This window comes from Psittacula echo (genome assembly GCF_963264785.1).
Source record: "Psittacula echo genome assembly, chromosome: 5".
In the NCBI taxonomy this organism is placed as follows: domain Eukaryota; kingdom Metazoa; phylum Chordata; class Aves; order Psittaciformes; family Psittacidae; genus Psittacula; species Psittacula echo.
This window is the reverse complement of record NC_137739.1, coordinates 41,616,388-41,636,455: the sequence shown is the minus strand read 5'-3', so window position 1 is coordinate 41,636,455 and position 20,068 is coordinate 41,616,388.

Below are 20,068 nucleotides of genomic sequence, written 5' to 3'. Positions count from 1 at the left end.
TTAAGGACTTTCTTTGTACTCACGAAATGCCGTCGATTCCCAAATCATCCCCGCTGGGCTGTCTTTTAAGCCACTGGAAGGAAGGGGGGTTTGGGCAGAGGGCTTTTGGGCAAAAAAAAAGAAAGAAAAAAAAAAGAAAAAGAAAGAAAAGAAAAATATGGGGAAAAATAAGCTGATTGATTATTGTAACGTTTGGTGGACACAATATGAATTGGAAGGTAAGGAAAAACGGCCTGAAAATGGAACTTTACAGTATAATACTATATTGCAATTGATGTTGTTTTGTAAAAGGGAAGGAAAATGGGATGAAGTGCCGTATGTAGATCTTTTCTGTACTTTAAGAGATAATAAGGAATGGCAAAAATCCTGTGGAATTATGGTTGTTAAAACAAATGCAAATGAACAATGTCAAGTATGTGTTGCTGAGAAAAAGTGTATTGGGTGTCTTGCTTTAGAAGACAGTTTGCAGCACCAGAAGGATGATGAAAATCTTGATTTGGTTGTGGCCCCATCAGCCCCGCCGGTAATAGAGGAAAGGGGGGAGGAGGATGATAGTGAAAGTGATCTTGAGAGTGAGAGTGAGAATGAATGCAAGGGGGATCAGAAGGTAGATCTCCCCGTTACTCCGGTCTCACATCGAACTCGTCAAAGGGAAGGACGAGGGAGAAAAGTGCAGGCTCAGACGCCTGGTGCAGTGCTTGCGCCTTTAAGACAGGGAGTCGGAACAGAAGGACCGGTATACGTTAAAGTACCCTTCTCGCCTGGGGATTTAGTTATCTGGAAACAATCAGCAGTGAACGTATAGAGAAAACCCTGATAAAGTAGCTCGTGTAATGAAAATGAGGAACCCCTTGTGAAAATACAATTGGGAGGAAAAGAAGTGAAATTTCTGGTAGATACAGGGGCTACCTATTCAGTTTTAAACGACTTACACGGGAGGCTAGGAAAGAAAACTACGACAGTTGTGTCCTGGGTTCAGCAGCAGCAGTCAGTTTTTCTTCTTCTTAGTAGCTGGTGCAGCGCTGTGGTTTTGACTTTCTGCCTGGGAAAAATATTGATAAAGCCGATGTTTTCAGTTACTGGTCAGAATGTTTACCCTGACCAAGGACTTTGTGAGTCTCATGCTCTGCCAGGGAGGAGGAGAAGCCGGGAGGAAGCAGGGACAGGACACCTGACCCAAAACTAACCAAAGAGGTATTCCACACCACAGCACGTCATGCCGAGGATGTAGAACTGAGAGTTCCCGGAAGGGCTGGATCATGGCAGGGTGGGGGTGAGGTACCGGTTGGTGAGCGGTTGTATTCTCTATCTTGTTATTTCCTTTATCATTATTACTATTAGTGGTAGCAGCAGTGATTTGTGTTATACCTTAGTTATTAAACTGTTCTTATCTCAACCCGTGGGAGTTGCATTCTTTTGATTCTCCTCCCCGTCGCTCCAGAAGCGGAGGGAAGAAAGGTGGGGGGGGAAGTGGACTGCGTGGTTCTGATTTACGGCCTGGGCTTAAACCACGACAGTTCTATTTTGGCGCCCAACGTGGGGCACGAAGGGTTGAGATAACGACAGATCTGACCGAGGCACAATGCTGATTTATTGGCTCTCAAAGTTGTTCTTTTCGATATCACAGTTTCAGTATGCTGTAGCTTACTTAGAGCCGGTATTTGCTGTGTTAGTGTTTATCAAGTGTGGGCCTTGGGCTAAGGTTCTTGTTTCATTGTATTTTATGGTAATGGCTTGTAATACGGGGGGGCTCCGGCAGCAGGGCGGGATGGACGTGGCCGTGGACTTGTACCTGGCCGTCCCGCTGCTCTTCACTGTCCTGGCCCTCGTCCTCGCGTCCGTCTTTGTGAGGCTGCGGGGAGCTGAGGGGGAGCGGCCCCGGGAGCCGGCGGCGGCCGAAGCGGCCCGGGAGAGCGGCTCCGGCGATCAAGCGGCGGCGGGAGCGGGGCCGGAGGCCGGGAAGGAGGCGGCTGCCGAGCAGCGGGAGGAGGCGGCGGAGGAGCCGAGCCCCACAGCTGAGCCCAGCCCCGCGGCGGCCGAGAGCATTCCCCAGCAGCAGCCCAGCCAGCCCCGTGAGCCTGAGCCGCAGGAGGATGCAGGAGACCCCGCAGCATTTCCCAGCAAGGCAGAGGAGGAAGATCTGGACTCGGAAAAAGAGAAGCTGGTGGTGAGGGGGCCTTCAAGCACAGCAGCTACACCAGGCCCAGTGACAAGTACAGCAGCAGCATTTGAGAGTTTTGAAGGTTTTGAATGGCCTTTGGGTACCCTTGGGACCTGCCTGCTGATTGTGATGGGGATCACCATGTTGGCACACACACAGAGTGTGTTCTACCCACGACCATTTTGTCTGATCCCGAGAGTTAAGCAGAGTCAGGTTTGGGTCTTGTCTGGGTTTAGACAATACAGGGGGACCGAGAGGTTTTCCCCAAGGCTGGACAGTCATGTGTGTTACGGTGCGTGGGACAGTATGGGCGAGTATCTAATCCACTGGGCCCCTCCAGTGCTTTGGAAGCGTCGGAGATGGAAGGCAGCTGTGTGGAGTCCCCGACAACAAGTTGCAGAGACTGCTACAGGGGAGGGTGAATTATTTTAAGCCTGATGGGCCCATCCATCAGGGCGGAGATGCAACACAGAGATGGACTCATGATCGAGGGGTGGACTTTGCAATGGGCCTCACCTGCTCTGAAAGACTGTTACAAGAGATGGAGCCCACCATCATGGACCAAATGGACTCAGCAGCTTTATAGGGATTGGTCCGTGCACTAAGATAAGAGTGCACTGAAATGAGAGTGAGGGTATATGGATAATGTGGGATCTGAGCATGACGTGAATGGTATGGAATAAGGGGTGGATACTGTCCTGGGTTCAGCAGCAGCAGTCAGTTTTTCTTCTTCTTAGTAGCTGGTGCAGCGCTGTGGTTTTGACTTTCGGCCCGGGAAAAATATTGATAAAGCCGATGTTTTCAGTTACTGGTCAGAATGTTTACCCTGACCAAGGACTTTGTGAGTCTGATGCTCTGCCAGGGAGGAGGAGAAGCCGGGAGGAAGCAGGGACAGGACGCCTGACCCAAACTAACCAAAGAGGTATTCCATACCACAGCATGTCATGCCCGCGATGTAGAACTGAGAGTTCCCGGAAGGGCTGGATCATGGCAGGTGGGGGTGAGGTACCGGTTGGTGAGCGGTTGTATTCTCTTCCTTGTTATTTCCTTTATCATTATTACTATTAGTGGTAGCAGCAGTGATTTGTGTTATACCTTAGTTATTAAACTGTTCTTATCTCAACCCGTGGGAGTTGCATTCTTTTGATTCTCCTCCCCGTCGCTCCAGAAGCGGAGGGAAGAAAGGTGGGGGGGGAAGTGGACTGCGTGGTTCTGATTTACGGCCTGGGCTTAAACCACGACAAGTTGTAGGAGCCACAGGGAAGGAGGAAACACGGCAATTCCTGCAGCCCCTAGACCTGCGATTTAGAGGGAAAGAATTGATACACGAATTTCTGTATGTACCTGAGTGCCCTATTCCCCTTTTAGGACGAGATTTATTAGCTAAATTGGATGCAGTGATTATCTTTGCAAATGGTGAATTAATAATGCAAATTCCCGAATCAAAAGCAGGATAGATTTTGGTTCTCAAAGATAAACCCATTGCTCGGATCCCAGTGGAGGTAGAGCAGGCTGTGATACCGACGGTTTGGGAAAGAGAAATTCCGGGAAAATCAAAAACGGCTCAGCCACTGATAGTGGAACTAAAAGATGGAGCTAGGCCAGTAAGAGTTAAACAATATCCCCTGAAATTAGAAGCGAGATAGGGGATTATAAAAACAATTGAGAAATTTTTAAAATATCAGATCTTGGAAGAATGTGAATCAGAATATAACACACCAATTTTCCCTGTGAAGAAACCAAACGGTGAGTATAGGTTAGTACAGGATTTGAGGGCCATAAATAAAATAACAAAAGATATCCACCCGGTGGTAGCAAACCCTTATACATTGTTAACATCTGTGAAGGAAAAGTATAAATGGTTTACAGTGATTGATTTAAAAGATGCCTTCTTCTGCATTCCTCTTGATAAAAGTAGCAGGAAACTGTTTGCATTTGAATGGGAAAACCCACAGAATGGACGAAAGACAGAGCTAACATGGACCAGACTTCCACAAGGATTTAAGAACAGCCCAACTCTCTTTGGGAACCAGATAGCCAAGGAACTGGAAATATGGACTACCCAAGGAAAGGTACAGGTACCGAGATCACAATACCTCTTATTGCAATATGTAGGTGACATCTTTATCGCAACAGAACAAGAGTCATTGTGCATAAAAGTAACTACTGAAATCTTGAACCAGCTAGGCCTGAATGGCTACAAGGTCTCAAAGGAAGAGGCACAAATTGCATGCACAACTGTGTTGTATTTAGGATGTGAAATTTCGCAAGGGCAGCGGAAGCTGGGGATAAATCGCATAGAGGCAATATGTGCTGGGAAAGCGCTGAGGTTCAGTGCTGACAGGGTGGCAACCAAGGCCCACGCTGTGTCAGGCCAGGCAGATGCTGTGTCCTTGCGTCCAGCAAGGCCCAACCCACCGTCTCCCCCCAACCTTTGGGACCCGGTGAATGCAGGGTGCCAGTTTTCCTAAAGCAGGTAGGGATTTTGACTCATCTCCTGGCTTCACGTTAGCCAACTGCTTCCAGCTTCTAGTAAGGTGTGAAGCGAAGCCTGAGGAGAACCTCCCCATCCAGTTCATGTGAGCGGCTATGGAATTCTGCTGGCTCCAGACGAATTTCAAAGCTGAGTAGACTGACTTTTACATGAAGTGGACATTTACCTCTGGAGAGTCACTCATGTACACGTGGATGCTCTGGTAGGAGTGAGACCTGTTTTCTTTGGCCACAAGAAAGTCCTCTTTACAGGATCCCACCTCTAGGCTGCAAGACTTGATTTTCAGCCCTTGCTACGAGCAAGACGGGGATCAGTCACGCTGTTTCAAAGCATAACGCAGCCACCTGCAGAGAGAACCCTACGTGACCACCTTTCTACTCTGGAGCTTTGTACCGTGAGCTGTGATTTTAGTGTTGTGAAAAGTGGATTATCAGATGGATTTAACCTCAAATGAAGAGAAGGAATCAGGAATATAATCGCCTGGTCCTGTCACTCTGTTTTCTTGGTTCTTAGCACAAGGAAGGGAGAGAGGAAGGAATTATCAATGTATGAAGAAGGATGTTAAGCAGAAAATCCTGGGAGTTACCAAGATGTCAGAAAAGATTTTTCTCTGTTGGCTCCGAAACCTCTTCTTTTCAGTACCTATTTAGGTGTCCCCTACAGCCTGCAGGGAAATGGTCATTTCAGGGGATATTTACTGTTGGTAACTTTAATTCTTGTGTTTTGCAGGGGCACAAGAGGAAAAACTGGAAGGTGAGGAGATTTGTTTTGAGAGCTGATCCTGCTTTTCTGCACTACTATGACCCCACTAAGGTAGGTGAGTGGGGATTTGCTACCCCCAGAAATCCTCTTACACACCTGCACGTCATAATGAAAATACAATTATGCTGTAGATGTTTCTCTTACTCAAATCTCCTTCTGGCTTCCTCTATCCATTTCCTGGGGATTAAGACCTCTCTCGCCTTACCCTGGAGATTGTCCTTGTAGGGTTTTCTATCCCTGTATCTTCCCTCCTGTCTTTGCCCAGTGAGATTCCTTTTCCTCAGCCGAGTCTTCTTGGGATTTGTCTTCTGCTGTACCCACACAGCCTGGGACCATGCTCCTGCAGGGATTCTTCCTGGGCTGTGATCTTTCTGGGCTGACATCCCACCACTTGAGGGTCATACTGCTACTGGGATTTTTCATTCTTTTATTCCAACACTGGGGAGGGTCTTCTTGATGCCAAAGTATCTGCAGGCATTACAGCTACTCAGTTTTAAACTTGCTCAGGGAATAGTAGAATTTATCTGAATGGATATAATAATCAATGTGAGCAACCCAGAAGGGCATATGGATCCATCCACCCCAGGTGTGTAGGGTATGCCAAAGGCTAACATGTTGCTAAAAGAACATGTATAGAAATGCTTTATGCGACTTTTTAAAGAAAATACAAACACCAGAACAGTGAAGAGAGCTTATGGAGCTGGTTCATTTTCTGTTGCCTGTTTCTTTGTGGGCTTTTTTTTTTTTTTTGCGCTGCAACTCACCCTTGTAATGTCCTAAACTCAAGCTGCAGAATCTGAAGACCAGACAAGGGCAACAGCCTCCTAGTGAAAACAGTCAAATTTTTCCCATCTGTTTTCCGCTGTGTTCTCACTGAAAAGCAGCAGAAATATATATTTTAATATGAATTGTTATTGATAAGACGATACGTAAGTTTGGAATGTGATTGTTGTCCTACCCGTGTGTTTAATTGATCTCCACCACTCCCAGACACATCCGTCAAACATCTCAGACTGAAACAACATAGTAGTGCATTTAATTACGTGTCCTAATTGACTTCTCGTATAACATGGGTGTTTTGTACCTGGAAAGACTGGTATTACATCTCCACCTTCATAAAATTAATTGATGTGCTCTTGAAAATTATTCGAATGATGCTATTTTCCCAATAAGCCTCATTTCCTTTTTCTTTGCAGGAAGAACACAGGCCAGTAGGTGGATTTTCTCTGCGTGGCTGTCTTGTCTCAGCTCTGGAGGATAACGGAGTCCCAGCAGGTAAGCACGAGCCTCTAAGCGTTCATACGTACATACTGATGCCATAGCAATGCAGTGTTTAGGTGTGGGTTTGTGTGTGTGGCTGTCTCTGTATGCACAAGTGGGCCGGCCTCCCCTTCCCCTTTGCAAGCAGGGGAAGAGGCACATCAGAAAAAAATCCCCGTACTGCCGGGTTGTCCACACCAGGAGGGACTTTTCTAGGGTTATTTCCACTTCTCTTGGGTGTTCCCCTTCTTAAGGGCTTTTCTCAGTCAGATGACCTTTGAGACAGTCTAAACCACTCATTAATATTCCAGAATTAACAGACAAAGAGGAAACAGTTTCTTTTTTGGATGTTGTTAAACTCAGTCTTGAGCCGTCCCCTGATGCCATCCCTTTTCTGTGTGTTCTCTCTGCTTATGCTCTTACCTTTTCCTTTTCCATCTGCTAGAACCCAAATGTAAGAGAAACCTGAAGACAGCAACACAAACCCCAGTTCTGCTAGGAAATATGCTTAGCTGGGGCATTTGTCCAGAACTTCACCCTCACAGATAAGAGTTTCTGCTGTTAAAGCAATTTATGTTATGGCAGTAAGCACAAGGTGTGGATCTTAATTAGGAAACGTCTTTCTAAAGACAAAAGACAGGGTCTGAAAAACATGAGGTGCAGGGGGGAAGGGGGCAAGAAAAATAGAGCCCATTGCTAAGAGGAACCCTAGGTTGGGCATAAGCAAATCTAATCTACTGCACAAACTGGTCAGGAGTTCATCCCTCCATTGTACAACTCAAGTAAGATTCTCCATTTAAACAGTGGCTATTTTATATCTGATGCATGGTGAACAGTAGTTCCTACAGTCTATGTGAGGGGTGTCTGTACTGTATCTTCATTTTGCAGAAGGGAAATCAAAGACACAAGAGCTATCTCTAATGAAATGGAAAGGTCTGATATTCTAATTCACTAAATTAAAAGTCATCCTTATGAAGCTTCACATTCACCACAAAGCATTTCTCCCTGCAGCTTCCTGATCTGCCGTATTTTTTTCTCTGCAGGAGTGAAGGGCAATGTGCAAGGCAATCTCTTCAAAATCATCACAAAAAATGACATTCATTCTTATATCCAGGCCAGCTCCAAGGCAGAGCGAGCACAGTGGATTGAGGCAATCAAACCACTGACATGACTAAGGTGGACTCCCTGCCAAATGACGAGTCACATCTGTGACCGAGTTTCCTGCTCTCATTGTCTGTGACTGTTGTTTTGCTCTTAGATAGTCTATTTTGTTATTTGTATCTCCATAGCACCCAGCAGTTCCTGACAGACCAGCATCTTAGGTGCCTAGGAGTCATGTAGATCCAGAATAATTCCCCACCAAGAACTTAATCATCTAACAAAAGACAGCAAGTGGATACAGGCAAAGAGGGCTTTACGAAGAAAGAGAGAGATACAATATTCCAAGGTGGAAGAAAAGAATTACTTTTGTACAAGTGTTCAGTCTATATTTGACAGATTCAGGTTGTGTGCTTTATCCTAAAGCAGAAATGCCTTGTTCCTTTCCCCTTTATGAAGGGGTTTATAAACTTGATTAGTTAAGACTGTGACTGAATCAAAGTCATGAAAGGTCCTGGTGTCTAAGGCTGCCTTTCTTGGTATACACAAGAGTCCTGTGCTAAGCCACAACCCAGCTGCTAGGATAATCACTAATGCTAAACATACAAAGTGTCTGTCAGTCTGTCTGCTCTACCATTTGGTTCTCTGTTAGATTGGAAAAGACCAAAGGATCTTCCTCTCCAGTATACAAATTATTCTTGTGCTGGTAATGGCCCACAGCAGTACAGGATGCTGAGTATCAAACCAGACCAGTGGCAGTTATTCCAGGCAAACGCCTTTGCTGAAGATACTGGGTAAAACCACCCAGTCATAGAAATGAGACTTTTCCTCCTGATTGTGACAGTAAATCCATTTATGTGGAACGCCATTGGGACTGAAAGCTCCAATAGCAGTTATGACTGTTGCTTTTTCTACTTCAAGTCATCAAATCTTCCATTATTTGTCTACTAATCTTGACTTTGGTATCATTACATTTTTTTAAATAGGTCAGTGCGTTTGAACCTCCCGCGCTCTTTAAACATGATTGTTCTCAGAAGGCAGTTTGAATAGATGAAAATGATGGTTTCGTACATGGTAAATGTAGATTTTTATAGAAACTGAGACATTCTCCGCACCACCAGAGGGTATAATGGAATGTATAAGATGATTAAAACCCCCAACCAGCCTGCTGATACACTATTTTCATGAAATTCCTCATGTTATCTGAGTACCCATATCTGACAGCCAGACTCTGCAGAGGCTCCAGAATCACTCTGAAGACAACATGCTATACATCTTCCCTGAAGCCACAGAAGAATTTGATAGCCCTCTATCCACAGAACCACCTCTTTGCAGATTGTTGGTTCTCTAAGTTATGCTTTGGTGAATCCCACTCGTACATGTCCAGCTCTCCCAGGATCCGTACAGAACTCAAATCAGGGCTGGACAGAGAAATGTATGAGGTAAAGCCCTGAAATACTCAGCCCTGCAACACCTGAATCCTTTCACAGTCCTACCTCTATACCTGTCTGCCTGTTGCCCAGGTAGCTAACAGCTCGTTACCTTTTTGCTGTTTCTTCCCCTGTGGAAGAAGAGCTGTTTCTGCACTGGTATTGTCTCTTCAGCTGGGAAGAGGAAATTGGGGAATAGAGCCACAGAAAACTATCAGGTTTTAGATAACCAATGGGCATTTTCCCAGTCTCACAGTCCCTCTTCACAGCCCGAGGAAAATAACAGTAAAAACTATGTCCTTCTGAAAAAGAAGTAATTTCTGCAATTGATTTTCTGGGATTCATGAGGCTGAGACGAAAAAATCAACTAGCCTCATAACTGGACTCCTAACCTCAGAGTATGCAGTTGCCCAGGAGTCTGTCAGCTTGAGTCAGATGCTTAACCATACTGGGAAGTCCAGTATCTAAATGGCCTTGAAGAGCTGGTCAGTGGAGCCTGGCCTAAGGAATAGCTGAGTCAGGACATGGAAATGTGACCCTCCAGCCTCTCATGTGGACTACATATTACCTGGACACTGCGTATTTTCCTCCTCCCTCGTCCCACAGAGGTGCTCGTACAGGCCTGCCTGCACCAAATACATACACAGAAAAAACCCCAAACCCAACCGAATCACAAGATTCTTGACAATCAGGGCCCAGCTTCTGGAGTCTTCTCTCAGTCCAGCAAGGTGGTGTGGCCCCAAGCAAGGGCTAGGAAAGATCTCAGGCTAGAGGGAAAACAGCAGCGTAAACTGTAAGCTGCTCCGCATTTTCTTAGGAAAGGTCCGTTGTTTTTCGTGCCTCTGGACGGTGCAGGCTAAAGACCAGTGCAGCTGGGCTCCTTCTGCATCAGAGGGGCTGCAGCAGAAGCCATGCAGTCGCACATGTTGGATACTACAGGGGCACATCTCCAGCAGCAGAGCAAATCACGGACATATTTAAGAAGCGGGGATGGGGCAGGAAGGGGAAGCTTGAGGCCTTCTTTTATTTCAGGCAAAATATCTGAATGTTTTGTATCTATTTTTTCCATTAACGATTAATTACTTTGCTTGCCTGTAGGAACAGTTTCAGGCAACTTCTGAGCTTGCTTTTAAGTTCTCTTTTCTGTTCCTGCAGTTCTGCTTAAGACATGGCATGCAGACTAAAACACCTGATCATCTAGAAAGTTCAGTAAGACATCCTATAAAAGAAGCACAGGGGCAGATACATCTAAGAAGACACGAGGTAATTCAGGAGAAGCTGCAGGATCTTGCAGGGTCTCAAATAGGTGAAGTGGCCAGAGCATAACTCTAAGCAGAAGACATCTAGCGAGTAAGAATGGGCTCCCTTCAGGAGGCCCTTGAAGGGGCAGGTGGAGGCTGGGCAGGGACCAGCTGGACCTTCTGTTGGGCACGACAGCGTGAACATGTTGCCCAGGACAATGCATCTCCCTGCAGGCCCGAACAGAGCTCAGTGGAAGAAATCTCCTGCCAGCCATTTTTCATATTGGCCCACGCAGTGGCAGCACCATCTGGCCAGTGATCAGCACCTGAGAATCAGTAGTAAAGAAGAGAGGGATCCCTTCTTTGAGAGCAAAGAAAATGAGAAGGAAGAGAGAAGAGCAAGGATCCAAGAGCAAGGATATTAATTTGGCTCCTAGAGTGCCTTCGTGCTGCAGAGACAAGCGTAGGCATCGAGACTGGGAGATAGCTGTGCAACCTGGGAAGTTAAAAGGGAGAGTGACCGTGACATAGGGGCCCATGGAAATGAAGGAGCTCCTCCCGCTTCACCAATGTCACCAATGTTACAGAGCAGCTCTAGGGCTAGAGAACACACTGCAAATCTCACACATCCGGCCTCGCTGAGAACAGATGCCGGTGGCTGATCGGCCTTCCTCCAGCTCCAAGTTTCAATGGCACTAGCTGTGTACCCCACGTTTTGCCCATGTATTTGAAGATCAGGAAGGCACTTGCCCCCATGAACCTGTCAGTGGTGTGAAAGCTGCAAAGCAAGAGGACAGCCGGAATTTTTCCTCCCGTGCGTGCCGCTGCTGACCGATGGCAAAGTCATCTGAATGCACTTGTGTGTGGAGACGTGATGAGGGCTGACCCAGCCAGCACTTGAGAAACTGCTCAGGATACCTCCAGGAAATAGATTTTTAGCCCCTACTCTCCGGCAGGATTTGTATTTTTGGCAAGACTACGGTGTTAGTGTGCAAATGGACCGGTTGGGTGAGGAGATCAGGTGTGCCACAGCCACCACCAGCCGGCAGCTGGCCTGTGCCCTGCCATTGTGCTCCTGCACAGGCTGCCCTCCTCCAGCAACGCAGAGGGAATGTGGTGTACTGAGCCAGAGCCATGAATCTTACTAGGAGAGCCTTACCCATGTGTCCTGGGTTCAGCAGCAGCAGTCAGTTTTTCTTCTTCTTAAGTAGCTGGTGCAGCGCTGTGGTTTTGACTTTCGGCCTGGGAAAAATATTGATAAAGCCGATGTTTTCAGTTACTGGTCAGAATGTTTACCCTGACCAAGGACTTTGTGAGTCTGATGCTCTGCCAGGGAGGAGGAGAAGCCGGGAGGAAGCAGGGACAGGACACCTGACCCAAAACTAACCAAAGAGGTATTCCATACCACAGCACGTCATGCCGAGGATGTAGAACTGAGAGTTCCCGGAAGGGCTGGATCATGGCAGGGTGGGGGTGAGGTACCGGTTGGTGAGTAGTTGTATTCTCTTCCCTTGTTATTTCCTTTATCATTATTCTTATTGCTGATAGCAGTAGTGATTTGTGTTATACCTTAGTTATTAAACTGTTCTTATCTCAACCCGTGGGAGTTGCATTCTTTTGATTCTCCTCCCCGTCCCTCCAGAAGCGGAGGGAAGAAAGGTGGGGGGGGAAGTGGACTGCGTGGTTCTGATTTACAGCCTGGGCTTAAACCACGACACCATGCAACGAACTAGATCACACATCCAGAGAAGGAAGTTTCTAACAAGAAGCCCAGTGACTGTTGCTACCCAGTAAGCACACTCAGAGAGAACAGAAACACAAGCTGCCTTGAGGAACTGTCTCTTCAGGTGCTTCAGCGTTTGGAAAAGTTGAACAGCAAGGGAAATCAAACAAAAGAGGTAAGAACGAATGCAGAAAAAGAAATACGCAGCTCAGAACAATTCCAGTCACGGAATTTGTTATTCAAATTGTCAAGGTCCAGAAGAGACCTGCTGACCCAGTTTTAAGGATGCAAAAGCGAAACTTCTTTGGCTAGATTCAGTTGTCTAAACCTAAGCAAGCGGTGCTCTCTGAGAAGACCAGGGCATCCTGCCTCGCCTCAGTTGGCCTCTCTGGAAGGGGACAGATTTATCCCAGGTCCTGCGTTGGATCTGCCGGGCCATGCAGATGTCTAGGGGCCCCCAGGTGCCTGGATGGCACTGTGTGCCTGTGCACACGCAAGGAAATGGAGAAACTGGACTGAACCCATCCTTCAGGGTTCCTGTGCAGCAAGGGAGAGGCGTACATGTCTTCAGCACTTGGCACCAGAGATGGGGGAGGAATCTCCCCTCCAACGTGCATTTCTCTTTCCAGACACTGTAGAAAGATCCCTGAATATTAACTTACACTGCCCATATCCCTCTCAGAAAACTGAAGCAGTTATTCCCTTTTGTTAGCCACACAAACGTACTCCCCCCCCCAGCATCTCACCTTTGGGTCTTTGTAGACTCAGTAGGAAGCACAAGGGTCCAGAAATATCACACCACCAACCTCCTTATGGTAGACAATGACTTTGGGCTCCGGGACATTGCTCAGTTGGTGGCCTGGTCCAGCCTTGCAGCTCTGACATCCCATGGCCAACTCAGCCTCGTTAGGGGACTCAAGTCATGACAAGCAGTGAAGGGCTGCAGAGCAGATGGGGAAAAGCCCCCAGACAGGCATCTTTCCCGAACTACAGCCCACTGGGGCACTTGCACCAGGGACTGCTCTTCCCCCACCACAATGCTTCTGGGCTATGAAACGTCATGAGAAGGGTCTGGTATTGTCTTTTTAATCTTACTCTTGTCCGCAGCCCCCGAGGGAGCGGTAGCACATTGCAACTGCTTTTCCCTGTTCTTCTGTCATCTGTCCATGTTTCCAAGACACACTCACCCGGAGGCAGTCAGACCCAGCTGCCAGCCCCGAGGGCATCTCCAGCTGGCTAAAGATAATGAGCAACAGGGGAGAGGTTATTTTCAGAGGATGAGACATTTGGATTTTACAGAGAAAGGGCATGCTCAGAGAACTGTAGGATCAGCTCTATTCAAAGGTTGAGAATGCTCGCAGAGAGCAGCAGGAAGGCAGGGAAGAGGTGAGGGAGGACAGGCTCAGCTTTGGCTGCGCAGAGGTTGGCTGGCAGGTCTCTGTGTAGTTACGCAGCTACAAGCCAGCCTGGTTCCACGTAGCTGGCGTGTGCAAGCAAAGCACACTGGAGTCTACTCATGTCAGCTCTCTGCGTGCTATGCAATTTCCAAGTCTTGATCCCTTCCATCAGCAAGCACCACAGACAACCCCATGTTTCAGGAGCGGCTGCCACTGGGACATCTGCTCCAAAGGCAGTTCTTGTGAGTTCTCGAATTTCCTTCATGAAGGGAATTCTTGTCATTTCCTTCATGAAGTGGCTGTCACTTTTCCTTTACCCGCATTTGGGAAGACTCTTCTCTCACGGAGTGTATTCAGCAAGCAAGAGACACAGAGCCTTCATAACAGCCTCAAGAAAAACTGCTTTCCGGACCCAGTGCTGCTCCTTATGCATGTCTCTGGCTCTGGCATTTGGTTAATACAGCCTGGTGCATTGCGCACAAACCCCTGTCTCATCTCTTGATCCTCTGCAGTAGCTCACTTCATCGCAGGCATCTTACAGTCCCATAGACACCTGTACTGGCATTCCTCTCACCTAACTAGAGGTAACTGCTGTGTATGTTTCTACATCTAAGCTTGATACCAGGGCTTCCAGGACAGTTCGAGGGTCCACAGTCATGGATCGAAGACTGTTGGTTGCACGGTCCGCACAGACAGTGCACTCAACAGCACAGTCTCTTAACAGCCACATACGGTCGGATGACTACAGTCCTTTGGCTTCAATGGGACACAGTGTTAAGCTTTTATTCTGTAGACTTCTGAAGCCAGGGGAGTTGAACCCTAGCCTCAGAAGTCCACACACCCTGTTTCTGGTGGGAGTTAGCTCTCCTGTGCAGTTTGAGGCACCAAACCTCCACAGTCTTGGCTGGCCGCAGCTAGCTGATGTCATGGCTTATTGAAGAGTTAAGGGGCTAGGTACGATCTAAGTTGGACGCCAGAAGCGGTACAGCCACACACGTTGTCTTCCTTGACAGAAACACCAAGGAAGCCAAGTCTAGCATGAAGCCCCGAAGCCCCTTCCTGCGCTGCGCTCTTTACCAATACCGCTGCAATACTCACAATCGGAAAACAAGGGCAACAATACGGGCAAGTTCCCTGCTTTGAGCAGGGAGCTGAGAGCTGTCCCTCGCTCACCCTCTGCTGCTGCCACCACCCTTCCCACCCGGGTGCCAATTTGCTGCCACCTTCAGCAGCAACGGAGCATCCTCCTCCTCCTGCTGCACGGCCCAGCTCCCCCAGCCCCACTTTGGGGCCCACAGGCTCCCCTAGCAGGGGCCATCGGGGCCACACAGGGCTCATGGAGGTGCCAGGCGGAGCGCAGCAGCTCAGGCTGCTCAGACCCTGGGGATGAGGAGCAGGGGGGTGGCCAGCGGCTGTTTTCAGCTCCTTCAGCGACACGTGGCCACAGGCCAAGGGCAGATGCCAAGCCAGGGTCCCCCCACTCAGGCCACACAGGTGCTTTGCTGAGCATCACCCTTTATTGCTGCTGCTGGGAGCTACTTCCTCGCCAGTTGGGGTGCCGGGGCATAGGGATTCAGCCGGCGAGCCCCGGTCCTGCCCGGCTGCCGCGTTGCTGCATCCGTCCTGCGGGCCTGGAGGGGCGGGTGAGGCAGGTGTACCTGCAGAAGGTGGCTCTGGGATGAGGCTGACCTGAGTTCCAGGGGGCCAGTGGTGCCTGGGGCTGAGGGGCAGGGGCCAGCCCTGCGGCTGCCCTGCCCCAACAGCTCTATCTTGTCGTGCTGGGGAGGAGAGAGAACCGGTTGGCTAAAGCATGGGGCTGAATTCAAGCAACCCTCTATACCCATCACTCCTGGGGAAACTGAGGCATGGATCCCCCCCAAGATGCTCAGCATCACCCTCCCAACCTCAGTCACCCCCACCAGATCCCTTCTTTCTTCATCCCTACCTTGCTGGGGAGCAGGGTGGATGGCTGGAGGGCCTGCGGGGTGCTGTGCTGGACAAGCTGGAGGCGCAGGCTGCGCTGCAGCGGGGGTGTGAGGGTACGCTGGCCCCCACACTGCCGTGGCACGGTGGGGTACCTGTATGCAGCCATCCGCTCCCTGCAGGATAGGGTATGGGAACAGTCAGCACCCAGCACACAACTCAGCACACGTGGCTTCAGCGCCACTGAGAGAGAGACGGGGCAGCACAGGGGGGAGGCTGTAAAACCCCCCAGGCCTGGGGCAGCCAAGCACAGCTGAGCCCCTGTGGCACATCTCTGCTCCCCTGCCCTGCCCAGGGAGCAGAGCCCTTTACCCTGACTCAGGGAAGGACTCTCCCTTGCTGGGGCAGAGCCATCATGCACCCCAGGGATGGGGATGGGTCCCGTGTCCCCTACCTGTGGGTCTGCTCCGTCTTCAGAACAGGGTGGGACTGTCCAGTGACGTGAGGGACCAGCGGTGGAAGGGGCGGGATGGGCGGGATGGGCCTGGGGAAGGCAAGAGCCATCAGTGGGTGACAGGGGACAAATGACCCACCCTGGCTCGTGGCAGCACCCCAAACCCCACAGGCTTGTACCTCACGGCATCCCCTGCCCGCTGCCCTCAGGGAGGGGTCCTAATCCTCCCGCTGACGGGCAGGCCTGTGGAGGGTGCTGGGCAGGATCGGACCCTCGCAGGCAGACACCCCGAACCCCATGCCTGCTCTGGAGCACCACCAGCACCCATCTCCCCCCATCCCACCCACGCAGACTCCTGATGCGCCTGTGCCGGGTGGTACTCACGAGCCAGGCACCCGCATGCTGAGTTGCCTGTCACAAGACAGGCACTGCAAATCCACCAGCAGCTGCCTGGGGAGGGGAGAAAGGGCTGGGTGAGTTGGGGAACCTGCTCTTGAGCCCGGTTTATCCCCCCCAACACCAACAATGTCCCAGCCTGCTGGCTGGTTACAGAAGAAAGGGGACAGGATGAGGGAGAGTGGTTGGTTGTGGGCTCCCCCCTGGGAAAAAGCTCCACCTCATCTTAGGCACAGGAGAATCCACAGAGAGGAGCGCCCAGAATCCTCCAATGCCGTGGGAACCACTGCCACAGGCATCCAGAGCACCGTGGGAACAGGGGATGCAGGCAAGGACAAAGCGGGAACAAGGTGAGTGCTGTCCCTATTGCACTCACTTCCTAATCCCAGCTGCATCGTCAGCTTCCACTGGTGGTGCCATTTCCTTGAGCTGCTCGAGGCTGCTCTTCCAGTGTTCATCCAGCTGCTGCTGGAATGGCCCCAGCTCCAGGCGATCCAGCTGCAGACAGACACACTCCCTCAGCCAGCGGCTCCGGGATGGGACACTGCATCCCCAGGGAAAAGCCAGGCGCAGGCATCCTCCGGAGGATGCTGCCTCGGGACACCAAGCCCCGAAGGTGCCATTTTTGCGCAGCGGTGATGAGCCGCCCCTCACCTTGGAGGCCATCTCCTCCCGCAGCTGCCGCTGGACCTCGTGCAGCCCCTGCTCCTGGCCTCTCACCCGCCTCAGCACCTCCTGGTTTCTCTCGTTTAGCAGCTCCAGGCTCGCCTCAAATTGGGTGCGACTGACTTTGCTTTCCAAGGCGCCTTTGTCTGCTTTCTAGCAACAGGGAAAGGCAGGAGGACGGTGGGGAAAGGATGGGGGTGCAACAGCCAGGGTCAGCTCAGCGCAGGGGCAGAGGCAAAAGCACTCCTGCAGGACCCCTGTGTCCCTCCCACGGCCGTGTGGTCCCACTCGCCCCATCACCCCCATGGCGTCGGTCCCACCAGCCCAAGGGACGTGGGGGCAGACAGAGGGACCTGCAGCTGGGCTACAAATCCTCCCTCCCCCAGGCCAGCTCTGCCACCAAGCTCCCACGGGACAAGGGCCATTTGTCACCCTGCCCAGGACCCCCTTGGCTGGTGCTTAGGCCCCTTGAGGTTGTACCTCATCCATTCCCAGCTCCACGTCCTCCTTGTCTGCCTTCTCCTTCTCCAGCCTCTCCATCCACCGGAACAGACCCTTCCAACACAGAAAGCATCCTATGACATTGCGGCAGGAGCACCCCTGCTTCTCCCCCCACACAGAATCCTCTGGGAAAGGTACTTTGGATCTCCACAGGGCAAATCGCTTATGGTCCCCAGCCTGGGCTCTGCCTGGAGGGTGCTCTAAGCCCACGGGGCTTTCAGCCACCTACCTCGATATCTTTCTGCTGCTGGCGACTGTCATCCAGGAGGCTCCCCGTGACAGAGCTGAGCTTTTCATGCTCCCCTTGCACCTGCAGGATGGCATCCTGCACGCGCTTCAGCACCTCCTGGTCCTGCTCCAGGGAGGAAAATAACAAGCTAGTGCCACGCAAGGTGGGGAGGCTGCCCCACGGGGACAGAGACCCGGCTTACTGGGCCAGTGGCCATAGGCTCTCAGGGCCAGCAGCACACCTGCAGCATGGCTTGAATCTCCCTCTATGCTGCAGACTTTACAAGACAATACGGGGGGCAGCAAGGAACTCCCCCACATAACACCAAAGCACAAACAGCCGGGCATGGCTCGGGCGGCCCCCTCCCAAGTCCCCCATGCTGCCATCTCCCTACCTGGCTCTTCCCTGGCAGCTGCCTCACCACCGTGCCCCTCTTCTTCCTCGACATGAGGGAGTCCACCAGCCCCTGCAGCTTCTCATAGCGCCGCAGAAGCTTCCCCAGACGCGTGCTGGTGTCGCTGCTGCACGTGGGGCATACTGCCTCCTCCGGCCCCGTGCTCTCCATCACTCTCACCTCTTCCAGCTGCAGAAGGGGAAGAGGAATCACCTCTGAGACGGGACAGATGCAGCCAACAATCCCAGGTGCCACGGAGGCTCCACGGCCCCAGCCAGCCACGGGATGTGGCTGGCAACCCCACCAGGACCACCTCAAAGAGCCAGCGGGTGGTGGGAGCTCCCCCCACACCTCACCTGCTCCTGCTCCTCCTCGGCCGTCTGGGTCACCAACTGATCCAGTGCAGCCTTGCTTATTTGCTGCTGCTCTGCCAGATCCTTCGTGTCCCGCTTTACCTCCTGCGGTGTGGACCTGGCCAGCGAGACAGGGGCACAGGCAGGCTTAGTCTTCACAAGCTTAGTTGCTCGGGGGGCATCCCTCAACCCCCAGCATGGGATGCTCCCAGCCCTCCTGGGCTCCCCTGCAGCCCCACAGGGAACAAAACCCTCTCCTGTCCTTTTACCCCAATGGCCGGCTGAGTTGGTTGCTGAGGTCCATTTGCCAGCTGGCTCTGGCCGCCTCCAGTTTGCCAAGGGCACTCTCCAGCTTCCTGATCTGGGAACGGCAGTGCGGGCAGAGTCAGGGCATGGCCCCTGTGTCATCCAGCACAGGGGCTCTTCAGCTGCCTCCTCCGTGCCCAACTCTCCCAGCATCCCTGCATCTCCCTTGGGGACTCCTTACCTTCTCCTTCTCTCCGTGCAGGTCCCTGGCCACACCCTGCAGGTCACTGGCCAGGCCCTGCAGGGATGACATCTGGGCCTGGAGGTCACCCAGCATCTTGGCAACGCTCTCCTGGCCTAGAAGAACATGGTACAAGGGGACACACTGTCAGTGAAGGGGTCTCACCCTACGGGCCAGGCTCGGAGCACAGCGAGCTCCAGACCCAGCATTTCAAACACCCCCCACAAGCCTCCCAGAGCTCCCACCTCCCTCCTGGAGGAGCAGGCGCAGCTTCTCCAGTTCAGTCCGCTCCAGCCTGGTGCCTTCGAGCTGGGCCACCTGCTCCTTCAGGGCAGCACAGAGGTGTCTCAGCTGCCCAATCTGCTTGACAGCCTCCACCGTCTCCACGTAGTACTTGTAGGCATTCTGGTAGGCACTGCTGGTGGAGCCCGAGGCCAAGGCCAGCTCTTGCACGTGGGACGCGGCCCTGGCATCAGTGTCGAGTGGGATCTCGAATCCCTGGGCTGTCGGCAGGAGAGTCCCTGCTGCCAGGGGGCCAGCCTGGTGAAGCTGTGTGCCGAGCCGCTCCCCTGAGATGGTGGTCTGAGCGACGGTGGGCTCCGGCTGTGTCCCCAGGGTGGTGGTCTGGGTGCCCGTGGACTCTGGCTCTGTTGGCTGTGTCCCCAGGCTGGTGGTCTGCACGTCCTTAGACACTGTCTGCGTCACCGCCCTGCTGCTAGCATCCCTCCTCTGATCTGAGGGAACGCCTGCCTGCTGCTTAGGGGCCGTTACAGCCGTCCCTGGATCCTTCGGCGCCACCGAGCTGTCTCGAGATCCCAGCAGCGAGCTTGCCCCATCTGGGGTGTCCACATCCGAAGTGGCAGGCTTGGTGGTGGCAGACTGCTCTCCTTCTTGTCCTCCTCTGGGTCTTCCTCCGTCTCTACCTCGTTCTCCTTTGCTGCCCACCAGACAATCCTCCAGCACATCCCAGTGCACCATGTTGCTGACCTCCTCCGGGTGCGGGTACAGGCCCAGCCTTTCCTTCAGCATTTGCTGGGGAAGCAAGGGATCAAGGGCTTACCAAAGCCATGTAGCCAGGGGCACGGTGGGGCCCACAGGA